This window comes from Acinonyx jubatus, chromosome B3, assembly GCF_027475565.1.
Source record: "Acinonyx jubatus isolate Ajub_Pintada_27869175 chromosome B3, VMU_Ajub_asm_v1.0, whole genome shotgun sequence".
In the NCBI taxonomy this organism is placed as follows: Eukaryota; Metazoa; Chordata; class Mammalia; order Carnivora; family Felidae; genus Acinonyx; species Acinonyx jubatus.
In genome coordinates this window covers 46,328,716-46,335,404 of record NC_069386.1, presented here as the reverse complement: position 1 = coordinate 46,335,404, position 6,689 = coordinate 46,328,716, and the positions used below count along the sequence as shown (strand labels likewise).

Genomic DNA, 6,689 nt, shown 5'->3' with positions numbered 1-6,689 from the left:
CTCCAAGTGAGAGCCACAGGAAGCGTTCCACAGAGAGCTTCCCTCCCAGGGCCCCTCCTGTGTTGCACATCACTACTATTATGTTGTTCATACCACAGCATTTCTCTGAATATTTCTGCATCACGTTTTCCTTGTACACAAAATTTTGTGGAGAAAAGAGGTGATGTTTCTTTTCCTCCTGAAAATTTCTCTTCTGGCAAGTTGCTGCAATTGACAAAAACCACAACAACAACAAAAACAAAAAACCTAAACAAAACCCTAAAAAAACCCACCACCGCCACCAACCAAAAACCAAAAACATCTCTTTCTATAGGCTCAATAGCAACAGTCAAGGGAGAGAGACTTACATTGAATAAAAATAAAGGAAGGATGCTTTTCAAAATATCTGAAGCTTTGCCTGGAGAGAAATGTTTGCTTTTGGTTGAGGCTGAAGAAGCTTGAGCACGCACCCTGATAACAGCGCATCAAAAGCAAATTCTCTGATAAACTGATCTCTACCCTGCCTCTCTTCTTGCCCCCAAAGGCTCCCCTTGTTTTCCTTATCAGGAAAATATTTGCCTCGAAGTGGGGGGGGGGTGCAATGGCTGATTAATGCTTTTTAGACTCTTAACAAATATTTACTGAACACATGCTTTCTATAGTTCCTTGTGTAAGGATCTAGGGAAGAAGTAAGATTAGTGAGGTTCGGCACCACCACCCTTTCATTCATGAACCACTCACCCATCGGTAGCCATCCAAGACTTCCCTGGGTCTTCCTGACAGCTCTCACTGCCTTAGCTGGTACCCTCAGCCTCCTCTGCCCTAAGTGAGGGCACTTCACTCTTCTCTCCCTGCACCTGGTCTGGCCCTTACTCCGCTTCACCCTCCACCTGGACACTACTCACCTCTGGCCCTCCCATCCCCACCCCCTGCTGCCTGCAGGGCTATTTCTGTTGAAAAACGCCATCATTACCCCACAGCCAAGGAACCTTTAACAGCTCTCATAGAAAACCATTCTTATTTCTAGCGCTCCAAGCCACAGGCATGGAAATCTCCGTTTGTTGGAGCTTTGTCTTTGCCTTTTCCAGTCCCTCACTGCACGTACCTGGTTCCCAAGTCCTTTGGGTTCTTCTTGGGGAGTGTCTTTCTTCCCAGTCCTGTCCTGCTGCAAACCCTCCTCATTGTTTTGCTGGTTCCTCCCAGGCTGCAGGTTTCTGCCATTCGGGGTCTCCAGGACCATTTAAATGCCTTCCCTCCATAGGGTGCAAGTTCTCTTCTAACCATTTTGCAGTGTCCAAATACTGTTTGCTTAACTTGAGCCCCCTTACTTTGGTATTTGATGCCTTTTCAAAGGCATCTGTCTGGCCCCGTTCCCCTTTCTAATGCGTACAACATGATGATTCGATATTTGTATTGTGAGATGATCACCACAATATGTCTAGTTAACATCCAGGTTCAAAGACTTTTGTGTGTGTGGTGAGAACTTTTAAGATTTAGTCTTTTGGCAACTCTCAAATATGCAGTACAGTATTAACTATAGTCACCATGCTGTACCTGACATCCTCATGACTTATGTAATAACTAGATGCTTGCACCTTTTGATTCCTTTCGATCATTTTACTACCCCCCACCCCCCATCTCTGGCAACCATCAATCTGTTCTCTGTGTCCATGAGCTCCTTTTGTTTTTTTTTTTTTTAGATTCCACACATAAGTGAGATCATATGCTAGTGTCTTTCTCGGACTTATTTCACTTAGCATAATGCCCTCAAGCGCTGTGCATGTCATTGCAAATGGCAAGGTTTCCTCCTTTTTTTTTTATGGCTGAAATAAAATTCATATATATATATATATAATTTATTCATATATACATTTGTATATGTTATATATATGTCACATTGTCTTGATCTATTCATCCATTGATGGACACTTAGGTTGCTTCCATATCTTGGCTATTATAAATAATGCTACAATAAACATAGGGGTGCATATATCTTTTGAGTTAGTGTTTTTCATTTTCTTCAGATAAATACCCAAAAGTGGAATTGCTGGATCATATGGTAATTCTTTTCATAAATTTTTGTAGAACTGCCATATTGTTTTTTTTGTAATGGTTGCACCACTTTACATTCCCAACTGCACAAGGGTTCTCTTTTCACTACATCTGCACCAACACTTTGTTTCTTGTCTTTTTGAGAGTAGCCATTCTGACAGGTGTGAGGTGATATCTCATCGTGGTTTTGATTTGCATTTCTCTGATGTCCTTTGCATAGTGATGTTGAGCATCTTTTCATGTATCTGTTGGCCATCTGTAAGTCTTCTTTGAAAAAATTAGAGCAGGTCCTCTGCTCATTTTTAAATCAGCTTTTTTTGTTTTTTTTTGTTATTGCATTGTAGGAGTTCTTTATATAGTTTGGATATGAATCCCTTATCAGGTACATAGTTGGCACAAAATTTTTTCCATTCAGTATTACTATTTAATGCCTTTTATATTGTTACTTGAAATTATTGAGTTTTCGAGTGTCTATTTCATTCAGTATGTCAGCAACTGTTCACTTATTAAGTACCAGTTGTGTGACATTTCCATGTTTTCTCAGGCAACCTTCCCAACCTGGCGGGCTAGGTATATCCCGCTCTTCATTTGACACTTGGTCTCAAGCTCTCACAGCTGGTCAGGGGCATCCTGAAGTTTCCCCTGGAATGGGCCAAAACCCGATGCTAGAAATCTAGTTTCCAATCCCAGTCTTACTACCATCAGCTGTGTAACCTGGGTACCTCACCCCCCTGCCTCGCTGGCAGGGACAGACTTTTATTATTGTTAGTTTGTAAGCGGCACCTATCTGATCCCCCTCCACCAGTGTCTAGACATACTAGGTGCTCAATTAATGTTTGTTGAGTTGCTTGTGATGGAAGAAAGGTTACACTTTCAAGTTTCTGCTCAGTTGGGGTCGAAGGGCTGCAGGGAAGGGCAAAGCGAAAACTGGGCTCCAGGCCCCCGAGTTAGAGACAGGCCGGGGTGGGGGGCTGCGAAACCCGGATTTTGGGAAGCTGGAGGCTCGGAGAGAAAGACACCCGGCAGGGGTGGAGGGGAGGTGGGAGGACATTCCGATCCCGGGCAGGGTGAGGACAAAGCGTCGCAGGAGAGGGGTGTGAGGCGTGAGGTGCGGCGGGACGAGGTGCGGGCGCGGGACGGCTCGTGTGGCCAGCTGGGTGAGGGTGCAGAAGGACGGTGGGCGGCGCGAGGGGCCGAGGCGGGGCGGGCAGCGAGGGGCGAGCCCGCCCGCGGCCGCCCGGGCGGGTCTCGCCCCCGCGCGGCCCCCTGCCCCTCCTCCCCGGAGGGCGGGGCGGGCTCTCCCGGCCTCCTGGCGGCGCCGCGGCTCCTGCACTTGGGCCGGGCTCTGCTGGCTGCGGCGCGAGCGGGACCGGGGCGGCGGTGAGTGAGGCGGGAGCGGGAGCGGGCGCGGGCCCGGGGCAGAGGCGTCTCCGAGGCGGCGGGGCCGGAGCGGCTGGGGCTCCGCCAGGTGCTCGGGGGCGCGTCCGCCCTGCGGGCCGGGGGCCGTGCAGCGCCCGCCGCCAGGCGCGCGGGGGCCGGGGCTGGAAGGTGCGCTCGCGGCTCCAGCCCGCCGCGCGGCCGGCCGCCGTGCGGAACATATGGTGGGGACTCCTGGGGGGAGCGGCGTCGGGGCTTGGGCAGGGCCTCGGGGCCTCCCCGCAAAGGAAGAGGGATCGGCAGCCTTCGCACCCTGCCTCGACCCCCGGGTTCCTGTGACAGCTGCGAGTGAGCCAGGGCGCCACACGGAGCCCTTCAGCCCCAGTCCCACCCTCTTTGACTTAATTTCTCGGCGTGCTCGTTCAGACCGGCCCTTGCGAAGAAAGGGCTGCGGCCGTGGCTGGCCCTCCCCGTCCCGACAGGTCTTCCCTCAAAGCCCCCGCCTCTCTTAGAGCACAGAGCCTCGCTTTCCAAGGGACTTTTCCAAGTTGCATCACTGTTTGGCCCCTAGACAGGTGCTTGGCTATCAGGTTGGAGTTACACAGGATTTTAAAAAACTTTGTATACTTATTATACCCACGGAAGCACTGCCCTTCCAGCGCTGTTCACAATACTCTGTTCGAAACACGTTGGGAATTCTTTGGGGGCATTGGTTCCCAAACTTGGCTGCACGTCTAGAGAGGTTTTTTTTTTTTTTTTTTATTAAATACTGATGCCTGTGTCCCACCTCTAGAGATCCTGATTCAGTGGGTCGGGTCGGAGGGCAGCCTGGATGATGGAATTAAAATGCCAGGTGATTGCAATGTACGGCCACACTTGAGGCTTGCCTCTTGTTGAACTACTAAAGAATGATCGGTACTAACAGAACTCCTCTCAGGAACGCTTGATTCTGCCTTCTGTAGGCCACTTCTCTACCTGGAGAGCCTGTTTTTTGGTGCTTTCCAACCTTGGACTTCAGAGGGTGACTTTTTCTGGAGTATGCTTTGTTTCTGCCTGTTTACAGTAAATATTGCCTGGGCACTTTCTGCCAAGGAGGTGGGAGTGTAGGAATTAAAGCCAGAAAGTCCTTGCAGGATCAATGTTATAATACAGTGTTGTCCTATTCAGCAAAAACAAAGTGATAGTGTGACTTGTCCTATTTGGAAAGGATTTCAGATTAAAAACAGGAAAAATACTTCAGGAATCCATTAACTTTCTGAGCCCCTCTGCTACAGGTGTAATGATTTTGCTTTCGTGTGAGGATTTGTCTTTCAGGAAAGCAAGCTAACAAGATCCTTAAGGTATTGTGGTTGATTTTGTCAAGTTAATGTGTGTGCATTTGTGAGTTAAGCTTTTTCCTATTGTGTGATTAAGCCCAGGAGATATAACACAGTGTATGTTTCTTGCTGATAGAATATCTGAGTTACGGGGTTGGTGCCTTAACCATAGCAATGCACATCTGGGGTGAGTCCTTAGCCACTTTTGGATGATCTTAAAAATGATAGGGGAATATGACTAAGGAAAAATTGAACATGGGTATATATATATGTGTGTGTATATATATATATATACACACATATATATATATACATACTAAATGTGATTATATATATTTTATTTAAAAAGTGTGTTTACAGTGTCCATGTTATTTTGACAGTCTCCTGTCATCATCCAAGTATGATGTCTGTATTAGATTCCTACCTGGATGTTGCTTTCTGGCCACAAACCAGGGGATTTTATTTTTTCTGAGGTCCTGACTGGCCCCCTTGAGTTTTTCTTATCAGTGATGTGACTTTTAAGAGAATGCTCTCTAGAGATGGAGACGCATTTGCATTCATTTCTAGCCCCTAACAAAAGTCGAAAAGAATATTGAATTTAAAAATTAGAAAGTTGTATGGTTTTGCAAGTTGGGTTTTCTTTTTCCCACCTTCCACTACCATACCCTGTTCCTATGCCGGTGTTCAATTGCTGGAAATGGGGCCGCTGTGGGAGCAGTCTTAATTGTCTTGGCTTGAGAATGGAGGTTATGTGGAGTGCATGGTCTCACAGGGTGGCCCCTGACCTGAATCCTCAACCTTTGGGGAACAAGACCATATGGAAAATGTTTTCCTACCGTTGATTTTTTTTTCTTGTTCTTGGACCAGGCCAACAAAATGAAGGCTAGCTTATTTTGGTATTGTATGGATTGTAACCTTTCTAATCTTGTCACCATTTTGGGGGAAAATGTTTATTTGAGGATGCTAGTTGAACTCTTGGTGTCTGAAAAGTTGCACTTGAATAGCAATACTTACACTATGAATATAATAGTACATTCTGGCCAAATTAAAAAAAAAAAGAAAGGAAAAGTGCTGGTAACTGTGGATCTAAACAGATTTATTGAAACATTTCTCACTTTGGGATAACAGCTAAGCTCCGATTTTTTTTTTTTTTAATTTTTTTATTTTTGAGAGAGAGAGAGAGACAGAATATGAGCAGGGGACAAAGAGAGAGACGGAAACACAGAATCTGAAGCAGGCTCCAGGCTTTGAGCTGTCAGCATGGAGCCCAACGCTGGGCTGGAACTCATGAACCATGAGACTTGAGCCGAGTCGCTTAACCAACTGAACTACCCAGGCGCCCCTCTAAGCTCCGATATTCTAAAGTGATTGTGAGTGGAAAAAAACAAGAAAGCTAATAATGAGGGGCTTCTTCGTTTAGGGAAAGGGTATAAGGCCCTCAGCAGTGTGATCCTTGATTTGTGTTAAGAGTAGACTGCCCTATTGGTTTCCCCTTTTTTTCTGTCTTTAGGGACAGATAACCTGCTTGTAGTGTTGGGGAGTGGGGGTGGTTAAAGAAATGTAATGCTTTCTTCACTCCCTTTCTCCCTGAAACCTGTTTATGTAAGAGGTGCCGTCGACCTTTAAAAAAACCAGCTGATTTTGTGGGGCACCTGGGTGGCTCAGTCGGTTAAGCGTCCGGCTTCAACTCAGGTCATGGTCTCGCGGTTCGTGGGTTCATACCCCACGTCAGGCTCTGTGCTGACCGCTGGGAGCGTGGAGCCTGCTTCAGATTCGGTGTCTCCCTCTCTCTGACCCTCCCCTGTTCATGCTCTGTCTCTGTCTGTCTCAAAAATAAATAAAACGTTAAAAAAAATTAAAGAAAAAACCAGCTGATTTTGAGCTTCTCCTTTCTTTTCCCCTCTGATCCTGGCACTAAAGGGCAGTGCAGTGGCTAAGAGGTTGGCATCAGCAGAGAAAACCAAA

At 46.8% G+C, this 6,689-nt stretch overlaps 1 protein-coding gene across 4 annotated transcripts in view; it reads left to right on the top strand.

The window, feature by feature from the left end:
• Nucleotides 1-3,261: 3,261 nt before the first annotated feature.
• The window catches only part of CGNL1 (cingulin like 1), a 157,229-nt gene continuing 153,801 nt past the window's right edge, over nucleotides 3,262-6,689 (top strand). For 3 of the 4 annotated variants that reach the window (XM_027067350.2, XM_027067349.2, XM_027067348.2), the window contains exon 1: nucleotides 3,263-3,411. The gene's annotated coding sequence lies outside the window, so the exon portion shown is untranslated. Of the gene's footprint in view, nucleotides 3,412-6,689 lie in introns of all 4 variants that reach the window. The other variant, XM_027067351.2, reaches the window with a different exon arrangement.